Source organism: Martes martes (genome assembly GCF_963455335.1).
Source record: "Martes martes genome assembly, chromosome: 7".
NCBI lineage: Eukaryota > Metazoa > Chordata > Mammalia > Carnivora > Mustelidae > Martes > Martes martes.
Genome location: NC_137894.1, coordinates 69,629,072 through 69,644,115, shown reverse-complemented (window position 1 = coordinate 69,644,115; position 15,044 = coordinate 69,629,072). Strand labels below are relative to the sequence as shown.

The following is a 15,044-nucleotide window of genomic DNA, read 5'->3' as shown; positions in this document are numbered from 1 at the left end:
ATGACTCCTGAGATGCTTCCAGATCTGAGTCTAAGGTCACTCAACTTTTAAAAATGGGTGTCTTGGGAATAACTCTGAAAGATTCACGAGAACCAAAGACAAACTAGAAAACTAAAGACAGAGGGAGAGTCTCCCTGTATATATACAGTGGTCACTTTTGGTGGTCTCTTTTGAGTTATGTTTCATATGCATTTATTTTATTTTGAACTTAAAGAACCTATCACCTGTTGCATTGTGATGCTGTATATGAAAAAAAAAAGTAACAAACACCGTCTTTGACTTTTGAATTATGCATGTCACACCCAGGAATAGCAAAAGTATTTTGGTGGAAAAACAAAACAACAAAAAGCATAAGCCATCAGAGTCCTGGTAAAAGAATTTCAGAATGTTAATTAAGAAAAAACCTAACAATCTATGAGACCAATATTAAAACCATTTAAAGAGTTTTAGGAGGTTTTTTCCTTTTCCCTAAAGAAACATCAAGAGAATAACTAACTTTTCTGAAGTTCTTCTCAGGCCTTCAAAGCCTTGTGTTTCTGGACCCTGCCCCTTCCAGGAACAATTCCAATACCTAACGAAATTTCTGGAGGCTTATAAAGAGAGGAAGTAAAAACAATGCTTTTACCACGTCCTCTCTCCCAGGGACAAGAAAACTCCTAGTATGACTCTAAGCTCTTGTTCTCCCACTCTAACGATCTGGCTTACAGTCATTTAACTATGCTTCCTCTAACAGTGCTTTTACATTTCATTCTTTTGCTTAAAATTTTTGATTCATTAGGTGTTTGTATTTTGATAGTTTCTCAGGTGATTTTGGTAAAACTCCACCTTCCTTTCACTAAGAATTACTAGGAATCCTCTGCTCTAACCTGACTGGCTTCCTCAGGGTCTCACAAATAAGTTCACTACACCCCTTTGCCTCATTTGTTTCTTACAGTGGTGTGTATTTCTCTTCAACAATCTTTCCTATTCCACCCTCAAATTTCACTTCTCCGTTCTATCCATATTCTGTACATGCTACAAACACTAGCTGAAGTCCAACCTCTCCAAAGCCCTTCCTAGCTCTTCCAACCCTACGCGGTCTCTTTTCTACTCTGAAGGTCAACAATGCTCAGGGTGCACACCATTTGGCCCCAATATTCGTCACTGATTCAAGTGTCTGGTGCCCTGACTGGTATGAACACAGGCTCCTCCAGACCATGCCTCACTTCTATATGGTGAAGACATTTCATACACCTTCAGAGACACAGCACACTTTTGATTTTTAGAGATACCACCAGTTTTGCTCTAATTAATTTCAGGAGCCTGGGGATATAACAAGCTTTGCTATAGCAATTAAATTAATTTTCAGACTAACATGGAAAAGCAGTTATAATGTCTGAAAAGGCACATGCCCACAATATGTCTTGATGTCTCAGAGGGGAGAAGGGGACTACAGAACCGATCAAAGAGATTGTAGATCCTGGAGTTAGGGTATAATTCTTTTCTGGTGGAGAATATTAAGAGAAAATGAGTTCCATCCGTCAACAGTTAAGCAAAAAAGGAGCCATTCTTCCAGACAATGGCACTAACCCGACCCCAACCTTGACCCTAAGTCCCAAGTGTAGAGAACCTCATTCTTAACAAGTTACTAGAATATTTAGAATGAATAACTGAAGCCAATACCTGAATACCAACAGATGTGGTACTTGTCAGTAACCATGTGGCAGCCGGGAGCAACATCCACATGGACCACCTATGTGATCTTGTGAACAGAAGAGAAAAGGGCAAGTTGACTATCATCTTATAGACCAAAGAGAGCACTGAAGTGTTTTTGATAGGAAAAGTTATTTGGTATTATTTAATTGTACACTTATAATGGGTGAATTTTATAGTATGTAAATTATACCTCAATAAAATTGTTTAAAACAGATTTAGTGACTTGAGCTGGAGTATCTGCATGTGGTGAAGCACCCGACAGTCCAGTAAGGACAGGGTATCACAGGTTTTTATTTGGACTTAAGACAGAAGGCAAAGAAAACCCTGGTATAAAAATAAATTTTTCATGATACTAAGATAGGAGAGTTCCTTATAAATAATAAAAACTACAAAAAATAACCTTTGAAAAATACATATACTCATACTATAAAAACCAAACCACATAAAACTACTGAAATAATGAGGACCAGACAGCTAATGGGAATAGTTTCTAGGAAAGGAGAAATGGAAGGGAGTGGGGAGGAAAAGAAAAACTAATATTTAAGACTGATGATAGCTTAAAAGAAAAAAAAAAGAAGAAAAAAAAAAACAGAACTGATGAAAGAAGGGATGTCTTAGAAATCATTGCTATTGGCCAAGAAGCTTGGTTACTGCCCTCAGGGTCATAAGGTTTGCCTTGGCACAGGTTCTTTTAAAAGGGGCTGATGGACAGTTTTCCTGTAATAGTAGACAAGGGGAATCAAGAGAGCCACACAGAATTAAAGGCAATTTAATGCAAGGAAGAAGAGGAAGTTGGCGAGAGGACCCAAAACAAAAGTTCAGGATAATATTTCTCAAATTAACAATTATCATACCAACTGGGAAAAAAAATAATATATATATATATATATTTATTTATTTATTTTAATTTACTCATTTGAGAGAAAGAGAGAGCATACAAGCAGGGGAAAAGGCAGAGAGAGAGGGAGAAGCAGGTTCTCCACCTCGCCAGCCAGGAGCCCAATGTGGGACTGGATCCCAGGACCTGGAGATCATGACCTAAGCTGAAGGCAGATCCCTAACCATCTGAGCCGCCCAAGTGCCCCTGAAATTTATTTTTAAGTGATAGAATAAGACTATATCTTGCATCTTAAAAACATATTTCTTTCATTTGCCTGAGTTTCTCAAATTAACAAGGAATCCAGATGCCATATCCTGATATTATGGAAGCAAAAAAAAAAAAAAAAGGAATCAACTTTTATCTGCATACCTATTATATGCCAGGTACTTTACTATATACATCACCTCATACTAATTCTGAAAAATATTACTATCCCCATATCATAAATGAAGAAACTGGAACTCAGACAATAAAGTGCCTGCCCAAGGATATACCTTCTTTCTCAACAGTGGATGTGAGATTTGAACCTGACCCCAAAATCCATGTTTTTTACACTGTATCACACTGCCTCTATAAAATACTTTCTACCAAGGTTTTACTTTTATGTTACAACACACTACACAATAACAGAAACAAATTACTGAAGTGAGAGTAAATGGCAACAAGAAGCCACAGCTAGGGGCAAAAGAGAAGGACAAACTATAAAATAACAAAAACACAAAATTGTGGAACAATGTAATGCAATTACTAACAGCCTATAAATCAAAAACCTCAGAAGGCAAATCAGTAGCACAGAATAATACCCAATGCACACAATGAATTCTCAATTTTATATCCTCCAAATCATCTTGGTTAAATTAAGTTTGAAGGATTCCATTTAAGAATTTCATTTCATGGGGCGCCTGGGTAGCTCAGTGGGTTAAAGCCTCTGCCTTCGGCTCAGGTCATGATTCCAGGGTGCTGGGATCGAGCCCCACATCCGGCTCTCTGCTCAGCGGGGAGCCTGCTTCCCTTCCTCTCTCTCTGCCTGCCTCTCTGCCTATTTGTGCTCTCCGTCTGTCAAATAAATAAATAAAATCTTTAAAAAAAAAAAAAAAAGAATTTCATTTCATGATGACATTGTAATTCTATCTTCTTCCTTAATTAACTGAAATTACTTTATAAGGAGGTACCATTCTTCATTAATTAAAGGCAGAATAAATACTTTCCTTGTTTTCTGGAAAAAAAAAAGAATTTCATTTCATCAACAAATGGTGCTGGGAAAACTAGACAGCTACATGCAAAAGATGCCACTAGACTACTTTCTTTCACATGCACAAAAATAAACTCAAAATGGGTTAAAGACCAAATGTGAGATCTGAAACTATTAAAATCCTTGAAGAGAGCACAAAAAGTAATTTCTCTAACATCAGCTGTAGCAACACATTTCTAGATATGTCTCTAGAGACAAGGGAAACAAAAGCAAAAATAAACTATCAGGACTACAACAAAATAAAAAGCTTCTGCACAGCAAAGGAAACAATCAACAAAACTGAAAGGCAACACACTGAAAAGAAGATATTTGCAAAATATATATTCAATAAAGGGTTAGTACCCAAAATATATAAGGAACTGATACAACTCAACACCCCAAATTAACAAATAATCCAATTAAAACATGGGTAGAAGAACATGAACAGACCTTCTCCAAAGAAGACATACAGATGGCCACAGACACATGAAAAAATGCTTAACATCACTCATCATAGGGAAATGCAAATTAAAACTACAACGAGATACCGCCTCACAGCTGTCAGAATGTCTAAAATTAAAAAAACACAAGAAACAACAAGTGCTGGTGAGGATGTGGAGAAGAAGGAACCCTCTTGCCTGGTGGGAATGCAAACTGGTGCAGCCACAATGGAAAACACTATGGAGGTTCCTCAAAAAATTAAAAAAAGAACCACCCTACAACTCAGCAATTGTACTACTAGGTATCTACCCTAAGGATACAAAAATATTGATTTGGAAGCAGTCCAAGTGTCCATCAACAGATGAATAAAGAAGATGTGGTATACAGTGCAATATTATTCAGCCATAAAAAAGAATGCAATCTTACAATTTGCAACAATTAAATCTCCCCAGGTGGGGTTTGTATTCTAGGATGCTGGTGGGAACAGATGGTTACCGGAGGGGTGGGGAGAGGAACGGTTGAAATGGATGATGGAAGTGAAATAGTACACTTATCATGAAGAAAAAGAAAGAAAAGAAGAAAGGAAGAAAGAAGATTAGGAAAAACTTTATAATACATTTTACAAAAAATGACATTTAAAATAGTTTTGAAAAGATTTCAGTCTTCCCACAAAGATTTCAATTGGTAACCTTGGACAATATAGTGAACTATCTTTGTCCCTGTGTTCTCATCTGTGAAACAAAAATAATAATAGTACCTATCTCATGGGACTGATATATTAATTCATTAGATGAATATATGTATTAATATATTATATGTTATATAATATATTATATTAATATATTAAATGAATTAATATATTATATGTATTAATTCATTAGATGAAATACATATAAATCACTTAGAATACTTATTGACACATGGCAGGTGTTCACTATATGTTAGCTAATGAAGTCATTAATTATTCTCAAAGTTCATTTTAAGGAATACTTCATTAGTTCATATTACTATGCTGTAATCCATATAATGCAGTTAATTGCAGAGATTAGGTAAGAAAGATGAAGACTAAAAAAGAATACATAAAAGTGAGAGATGGATGTACAGAAAGAGAACAGTAGAAGATAGGTGCCAAGTTACCACCTTGCCCACATTTCTATCAAAATTTATCAAAATATCTGTTTCCTCCATAGGCTGTGAGCACTTTGAAGGCAGGTACTTTTATATTATTTTATATTTTACATTATTTTATATCATTATTTATATTATACCATCATACTGCCTGCAACACAAGAGACACTAAATACGTGTATAATAAGGGGGGGGATCAGAAAGTTTTTGTTTTTTGTTAAGATTTTTATTTATTTGTCAGAGAGAGGGGGGGAGAGAGAGAGAGAGAGAGCAAAGAAGCAGGCTCTCCGTGTAGCAAGGACCCCGATGTGGGGCTCAATCACAACCTGAGCGGAAGGTAGCCGCTTAACCAAGTGAGCCACCCAGGCATCCCTGGGGATCAGTAAGCTTTGAGATCAATGATGGGAGTACCTGATTTAACCATATCCTAACTGGGCCAGGGGTTAGAGTCAATAAAGACCTATTATCACTTTTTACTCAATGGATTATCAACACTCTATTTCCCTTTTCTTTCTGAACTAGAAAATAAATTTCTAAAATGTTTAAAAATAGTTAACTTGTTCTAAAATTAGAAATCATTCAAATGATAAAACAAATTTCAGTGATTTATGTTAAATATTATGAATATTGCTCTGATTAGTCATCTCCAAGGTTAATTCTAATGGTCAAAAGGTCAGAGTCATAGCAATAAACTGACGCTACGTAAGAGACACACCTACTTTTTAGCTGTTAATCTGCCAGATGCAGTGCAGATACAAAAAAGTAAAGGCACAGTCACTTTCCTCTGACCTCAGGTACCAAAATAAGCATGTTTGGGGATGACCAAACCTAAGCCGCCTTGTCTGGAACCAACCTCACCCCAGATCCTGTTTAGTATACAGCCTAAGCAACCATCAATTTCCCTTCCTCACAGATATTTGGTGCAAGGGATATCACTACCCCAAGAAGGAGAGCAGTCCAATTCTTCACCAGGAATATGGAAAGCTGGGAAACAAAACCTGAATTGAGAGATCACATGTCTCTTGTCTGGGGGCAGCATCACAGCAAGTTTAAGTCATATGCTGAAGCTAAGGGGAAAGCAAAAGCCAAGAGAAAGCCAGTCCAAAAAGGAGATAATGAAGCAGGGGTGGGGCAAGGGTGAGGGAGAAAGGCACTTGCCCTGGGTGCAAGTTTAAGAGGGCACCAAAAAAACCTCAGTGATCAAGAAAGGTAAATACTGTAATGCAGTCTTAAAAAATCCAGATTAGTGTCCTACAATGGAGCAGAGGCACAACAGGAAACTGAAGAGAGTTCATGCAAGCTGCAGCTGAGGAGGGAGTACAAAGGCTTTCCAAGTGCAGGCTCTGGGTTCCAGCTGAGAACCCAGCTGTAAGGGAGTTCAGCTATCTTAAAAACAATCCACTGCAGGGGCACCTGGGTGGCTCAGTGGGTTAAGCCTCTGCCTTCAGCTCAGGTCATGATCCCAGGGTCCTGGGATAGAGCCCCGCATCGGGCTCTCTGCTCATCAGGGAACCTGCTTCCCCCCACCCCCTCTCTGCCTGTCTCTCTGCCTACTTGCGATCTCTGTCTGTCAAATAAATAAATAAAATCTTTAAAAAAAAAAAAAAATCCACTGCAATTCCCAACCCTGCCACCATACCTTCTGGAAACCTAGCTTAAGTGTCAGTCGTTTTCCCTGAGACCTAAAAACCTTGGCTAATGTATAATACACCTTTGGGAAAATGAGACATGCACATAAAACTATCTTTAAAAAATCAAAGCAAAATAAAATTAACTGATAAAAGAATGGGACTGGTAAATAGTGCTACAAAAGATCCACTGTGGGTGGTAAGGGAAGGACAGATTTAGCTAGATAGAGAAGAGAAGCATATACTAAGCAAAGAGATCAAAGTACGTGCAAGGGGTGGGGAAGGAAAAGGAACGGAGCCAGCAAAAGGACAGGAAAGGAAAAGGGAAGGAGTGATCTTCACACACCCTGTATTCTGGCAAAGTAGTACAGTTCCTTCTTTTCTGCCTCCAACCCTCAGATCACACTGCTCATTATATCTTTTCCCCTTTTTCCTGTTCAAATCCTTTCATATCTTTTGGGGACAGTTCAAACAACATTTCTTTGAAGAGGCTTCCCTGGTATCCTTTTTTTTTTTTTTTTAAGATTTTATTTATTTATTTGACACAGAGATCCCAAGTAGGCAGAGAAGCAGAGAGAGAGAGAGGAGGAAGCAGCCTCCCTGCTGAGTGGAGAGCCAGGACCCTGGGATCATGATCTGAGCCAAAGGCAGAGGCTTTAACCCACTGAGCCACCCAGGTGCTCCTTCCCTGGTATCCTATTCAAAAGGAGATACATGCCAGAAGTGAGGTGTTGGCAGTGGGAAAAGACAAAAAGAGAAGAGGGTATGGCAGGGGGGAAGGCTAAGAAGCTGAATGCAGTGATAAGCACTACTCTCTCGAGAGCAAACTATACCCAGGAGTTCACCTGGGATGCAGTACCATGTCTTAGGACAGCAGATTGTTTGAATAGCCAAACTATGGAAACAGCCCAGATGTCCATCAATAGTTGAATGGATAAAGAAGGTGTGGGATATTAGCCATCAAGAATAAAATAAAACAAAACAAAATAAAATAAAATAAAATAAAATCTTACCATTTGCAATGACATGGATGGAACTAGAGGGTATTATGCTAAGCAAAATAAGTTAATCAGAGAAAGACAATTATATTATTTCACTCATATGTGGAGTTTAAGAACCAAAACGGAGGATCACAGAGGAAGGGAGGGAAAAATAAAATTAAATGAAATCAGAGACCAACTGTAAGAGTCTCTTAACTATAGAGAACAAACTGAGGGTCACTGGAGGGAAGGTGGGTGGAGGAAGGGGTCACTGGGTTATGGGCATAAAGGAAGGCACTTGACATAATGAGCACTGGGTGTTAAATGCAACTAATGAATCACTAAACTCTACCTCTGAAACTAATAATACACTATGTTAATTGGATTAAAAAAAAAGATTGTTTGACAAAGAGTAATAATGAGGGCTCAAAGTGGCAAAGCAAAGGCAGGTGGAAAGGGTGTGCTGATGACTTACAAGGCCTTGGAGAGGTAAAAATACGCATTTGACTTTCAAATAATCACATATTTATTGATATTTGCCAATCTAATTAAGCATTCTGTCCCACCACCAACCCACCCCCACCTACTCCCATACTCCCACTAAGGAGGTATAACACTCCAGTGGCAATATTAAAGAGAAAACAAAGAAAGAGGTCTTTAAGAATACTAACTTGGGTTAACGATCACCCACCATGAACAAAAATAAATCTTGGGATTATTTCAAATTTTGCAATACCTGCCCCAGGGTAATGGTTGCCTGAATAGACACCGGACTTATAATGTCTACATTAAGGGGCCTCCTCTCTTTTCACTGTATGCATATCAAAGAAATACTCCATAATGACACTTCATTAAAAAGATAACACCACACCCAGGGAACCAAAATATTTTGTTGGTTAGAGTTTTCCATACAGAAATCCCTTTACCTTATAATAACAATTAATAACCTCCTGCTCAAAGGGTCTTCTTGCAATAGGCTCAGGAACTTCAAGACTCTTACCTATATGCCTATACACATACTTAAATAATATATGAATGTCAGACCATTGCTTCTGGTTAAAACAACTAAAAGCTCTAGGGAGTGTCTTAAACATCCAGAGAATACATGCGAAATAAATTCAACCTGCCATCACATTCTCCTCTACTCTAGTCCTCAGCCCTCATTTTCTTTCAGCTTGCCCTATTTTCATCCATTTTTTTTCTCACCCACTTCAGGAACTGTATTCACTTGCATGTACTTGTAATGATATTAGTGCTCAGATATGCTCTGATAGGAAACTGTTTATTTGTAAAAGGTTATCTCTGTGTATCAGGTACCTTAGTTTGCAAGTTTGTCTTGGTGTGTTTGTGTTCTTTAGTGAGTAGGTGTAGGTGTTTGAGCATATGTACCTGAGGGAGTGTATATCTTTATAGGTCAAAAAGTGTGCACATCTGTGAATGATAGCTGCTTCTCTGTATTTCAACGACTCTCAAACTATTCAGAGCATAAAAGCAAAAGAAATAAGTCATAAAAGATTATATACTGTATGATTCCATTTTGATGAAATGTCCAGAATAGGCAAACCCACACAGATAGAAAGCAGATTAATGGCTGCCTGGGGTGGTAGGGGACAGGAGAGGCTGGGGAAAGCCAGCAGCAGCTGCTAATGTGTAAGGGGTTTCTTTTTCAGCATGATGAAAATGTTCTAAAATGGATTATGGTGATGGTTGCTCAACTCTCTGAATATACTAAAATTCACTGACTGGTACTCTTCCAATGGGTGAATTGGATGGTGTGTGAATTTCAATAAAGCTGTTATGTATTAAAGAGAGAAAATAAGGAAACCAGAGCTGTCCTGTATTTCCACAGAAAGGTAACCTGTCTTTGAAAATATTAACTTTGCTTCTATTTTACTTAAGCTTTGGATTCAAGATTCCCCACTAAAAAGTCCCCTAACTGCTCTTTTCTCCATCTCCAGCTTTCTCTTTACTAACAATGACACACATGTGGGAGACAGTGTTTACTGATTATTGCTCAGTGTCAGAACAGAAAAGAACAGATACACCATGATACACCCATATAAAAGTATATATATGGATGAACAAAGCCCAGAAGGAAATGAAGAAAAATTCAAATAGTTACATTGGAGTAACACAGTTTGGCATGGAAAACAAAGGCAAAGGAAAAACTATACTTCCTTACTACTTGCAGCTCATCAACAAGTCGTGGAGACAGGCAGAGTAACATTCCTCTAGGAACTCAGCTGCCTGGATGTTAATGCTTTGCTAGGGGCAAAAGGCATCTTAGCCCCACCCCCATAATCCTGGGGGGTCTACCTTAGGGTATGAATGTTCCTTTGGAAATTTGCTTTATCTCTATCTCCAAGATATATGCTGGCAGTTATCCCCCATATAACCCACTGATATACACCAGAAGGGTCTCATGACTAAGGTTTATTAGACAGTAAAAAATGACTTTTTCCTAACAACAGCTAGTCTTATTCAAGGTCCTGGAAACCTTGCTTCCAAAACTCCTTAGAGACTTCCCCATCTCTAAACCCCTCCCAACTTGAAAGTATACAATGGGCCACTCCTCACAACCCTAGTGCAGCCCCTTCTGCCCACAAGTCCTTCCCCATGCTTTAATAAAACTACCTTTTTGCACCAAAGATGTCTCGAGAATTCTTTCCTGGCCGTCGGCTCCAAATCCCAACATCTTCCCTACCTCACAGTTGAGGTGACACTCTTTTAAAAATAATATTGTACTGTGTTATATCGGCCAGTAAAATCTGGGAGAAGAAAAAACCAACCCGTCTCCTTACAAATTGTTCCACGTCTAAGTCAGGAATTGTGTTGCACAAAGGACAGGACTAGAGTAGTGGAGTACAAAAATGGAAACTAAAACACATGGATTATATATAGTTTTATCTATTTTCAGCAAATCAATAAACAAGAAAATATTAAGCTCTCTACAGCTTGCTCTAATAGAGGTGATCTCTCTGGGCTTGAATCTCCTTTCTCCCCAGTATCAGCCTGGCTTATGGGCAGGGTGCAACTGCTACTGAAACTAAGGTTGCCTCCATTACCTCAACCCACAGGAAAGCCATTTCAAATTCAAATTCTTTACTGGCATTCCTGCATCAAAAAATGCAAGGTAACCAGCCCTGGATTAATCTCAGGGTAGCTGCAGTCTGGAAGAAGTGCATAAAAGGTCTTTGTATTTTCCTTTTGTTTTTAAAGATACAGGGCCCATGCTTAAGACACTACAAATAAAAGCACAATGAAAATAAAAAGTAGCCCTACTGATTTTCAATTAAGATACCAAGTCCATCTAAGGGAAAAAGGCAAAAATATTTTTTAACTATGTTGCTGGCACAACTAGATATTTGTATGAAGGGAAAATGAACCTAACTCCTACCTCCCATCTTTACAAAAAAATTAATTTGAGAGGGATCACAGACCTAAATGTAAAACCTGGAACAAGTATGCTTCGGAAAAGAAACAGAGAATATCTTTGCAACCCTGGGGATAGGCACAAAAAACACTAACCATAAAGTTAAAAACCGATAAAATGGACTTCATAACAATTAAAAATTTCTGCTCATCACATCATCAAGAAAATAAATAGAAAAGCCAAAGACTGGGTAAAAAATATTGTACATCTGAAAAGGACTTGTACTTACAATATATAAAGAACTCCTACAAACAACAGTTAAAAGATGAAGCACCCAGTGAAAAAAATAGGCTACTTTAACAGAGAAGTCAATTACTACATAGTGAAGTTCCTTAATTGTCCAAAAAAACCCCATAAACAAACAAACAAATTAAGGAACACCTGGGTGGCTCAGTCAGTTAAGCAGCTGCCTTTGGCTCAGGTCATGATGCCAGGGTCCTGGGATGGATTTCTGCATAGGGCTCCTTCCTCGGTGGGGAGCCTACTTTTCTCTCTCTCTCTGCCTGCCGCTCCCTCTGCTTGTGCATGCGTGCTCTTTCTCTGACAAGTAAATAAAGTCTTAAAAAAAAAATACAAATTAAAACCACAACGAGGTACCATTTTACAGCTTCTAATGTGGCTAAAATAAAGTCTGACAGCACTAAAATTCAGCCACATTAAAAAAATGTGAAGCAACTGGAACTCATATATAAACCACTTTGGAGAACTGTGTGGCAGTTTTTTAGTAAAGCTAAACATATATTTACCCTATGACTCAGTAATTCCACTCCTAGGTATTTATCAAGAAAAATGAAAACATCTATCCCCAAGAGATTTGTAAAGGAAATGTTCGTAACAACTTTATTTCTAATAACCCAATCCTGGAAAAAACCCAAACATCCATCAAAAATAAAACAGATAAAGAGCTTAGGCTATATTCTTATAATGGAATACATTCCTCAATAAAAATGTACCAACTGGGGCACCTGGGTGGCTCAGTCCGTTAAACACTCAGGTCATGATCTCAGGGTCCTGGGATCAAGCCCCCCCCACCCCCACCTCCCGCTAAGCCTTGAGCTCCCTGCCAAGCTTTGAGCTGAGTCTGCTTGTCCCTCTTCTTCTCCCTCCGCCCCTCTCCCTGCTTATGCTCTCTCTGGCAAAATCTTTTTAAAAAAAAAAGTACCAACTACTGGCACAACACAGATCAATCTCAAAAACATTATATAACACAAAAGAAGCCAGCCACACAAAAAAGCATATACTACTGTACAACTCCATTTATGTCAAGTCCAAGACTAGGCAAAACAAATCTATGGCGTCAGAAATACGAGGCTGAAAGTGATTGCCTTAGTGGAGGAGTGTGGGTGAGGAATGACTAGAAAGGGGCATGAGGGAACTTTCTATGGTGATAAAAATGTTTTGTATTTTATTTTGCTAGAAGTTACAGCGTATAAAGTTGTTAGAACTCCTTGAACTGGACACTCAACATATGTGTGTTTTATTGAACGTTACTGATACCTCAATAAAAATACAAAGTAGCATTTTGCTTCAAAATATGTTAATCATTTTGTTTCAAATGAAATTCTAGAATATGACATAATAGACAACCACATTTTCAATTATTTGCCACTCTCAATTACTCACATATCTATTCCTTCATTACTGCAAATACCCAAATGGATTACAGACACAGCTATCAGAATATGTTCACGTTTAATTTTCATAAATAGCAAATTTAGTTTGATCCTACACAATTTCAATAGGTACCTAATGGACTGTCAGAAGTCCAGTAGACTTTTCTGTTTCCTATAGTATTTTCCTCTCAATATGATCTTATAGCTGTGATTTATAGTTGTGTTGATCTGCTATAAAGATGAGATAAGTGGCGGTTCCTGGCTGTCTTGGTTGGTGGAACATGACTGGATCTCGGGGTTGCAGGGTATAGAGATTACTTAAAAAAAAAAAAAAAAAAAGAAGTAAGACATATAAATCAAGTGTCTTCAAGGAAAGTCACTGACAGAACAATAATGCTTTAGCCACTATGACAGCCTAGAAAATAATGCCCTCCTCAACTATTTTAATCAAGACAGAGCCCATACATATTTAACTTTAAGAACAATTGAAAAGCAAAAAACATGATGAATAGTTTGCCAGCTAATTGGAACCATAAAAAATAACAGCCTAAATAACAAGATTTACTATATTAGTAATATATATTAGTACATCCAAATGATACCTGAAAACCCACGAGTTCCTTTTCTCCTGTTTTACTAAGTCCTCTTTCATCTTTCTTTCTCATCTTTTCCTCTCCCTCTTTTGGTCTCTATCCCAGTATAGTTTTATCCCCACCGCCTCTCACTCTCCCTATGATATTGCTAATTGATTTTCATACAGCCAGCTAGCCCCAGGTTCCAAACAAATTTACAAAATTGTACTGTATTCTATGTAGATTTGTCACATACTCAAAACTGTATAGAGAGTATAGCCTGAGGGCTACCTTCAGGTGAAGTTATGAACTGCAGAATAATTTGGCCTGGAGGGTAGACCACAAAACTTTAGAATTAGTCATAAAAACATGATTTAAAGAAATTGAGAATTGGGACAGTAACATTCTCAGGAAATCATTTTTGTTCCTTCAGGTCTACCACAGGACTTGGAAAGACAAATGGGGCCAATGTTTCCTGAATGAATAAAATAAATGAATATTAAAAATCAGAGATATTTAGGGCTAGAATAATCTTGGGATCATCTGGTCTAATAACCTCATTTTATTTATTTATTTATTTAATTTATTTATTAAGTTTGTTTGACAGAAAAGGGGAGAGAATGAGCGGGGAAGGGGCAGAGGGAGAAGCAGGCTCCCCACTGAGCAGGGCAGCAGAATGGGGGCTGGATCCCAAGACCCTGGAACCATGACCTTAGCGAAAGCAGACCCTTAACCAACTGAGCCACTCAGGTGTCCCTAATAACAAACTCCAGACACCTGGCTAGCTGGGTAGAGCGCACGATTCTTTACCTCTGGGTTGTGAATTGGGGCCCCAGGTGAGAAGCAGAGATTACTTAAAAAAAATAAAGATAAGTAAACAAGAAATTTTCATCAGATGGAAAGTAAGGAAGCTTATAGAGTTAGAATATACTGGGTTTCGCATTTTAATTCTCTTTTTCTTTCCTAAAAATGAACTAGAAAGGGGATTGTAAATATAAGACTTCGGACTCTGAAAGAAGGGTAGGATAAAAGAAGCCCAAGACTAGAAGGAAGAGACTAGCAAAAATAAATGAGGCTGGACAAAACTATTTTTCTAAGCCTAATATATTTTTTGACAGGCCAATTAACTAATCAAACTAATCCTCCAAAAAATTAATCTGAAGGATTCTCAGAAAAAGAAACATGAGCTGCATGAAAATGTTACAAACCAAGGGAGACCGCACAGAGCTAACTTAAATCTCCACAGGCTTATTTCCTGTGCAAGTATGACCTCCTGGGATAAGTTTTACTGCAGTGTTCATTACCAGACGACTTTTGGTTTTAAGAGAAGCCAAGGGCACGTTGGAAATGCGATTCTTAACTAAACACTAAAAAAAAAAAAAAAAAAAAAAAAGAATGAAAGAATGAAAAAAGCTCTTTCCCATTTGTTTGTAATTAGACTGC

At 37.9% G+C, this 15,044-nt stretch overlaps 1 protein-coding gene across 1 annotated transcript in view; it reads right to left on the bottom strand.

The window, feature by feature from the left end:
• TMOD3 (tropomodulin 3) overlaps positions 1-15,044 on the bottom strand; it is a 78,472-nt gene that overhangs the window by 62,523 nt on the left and 905 nt on the right. The gene's annotated exons all lie outside the window — the stretch shown is intronic.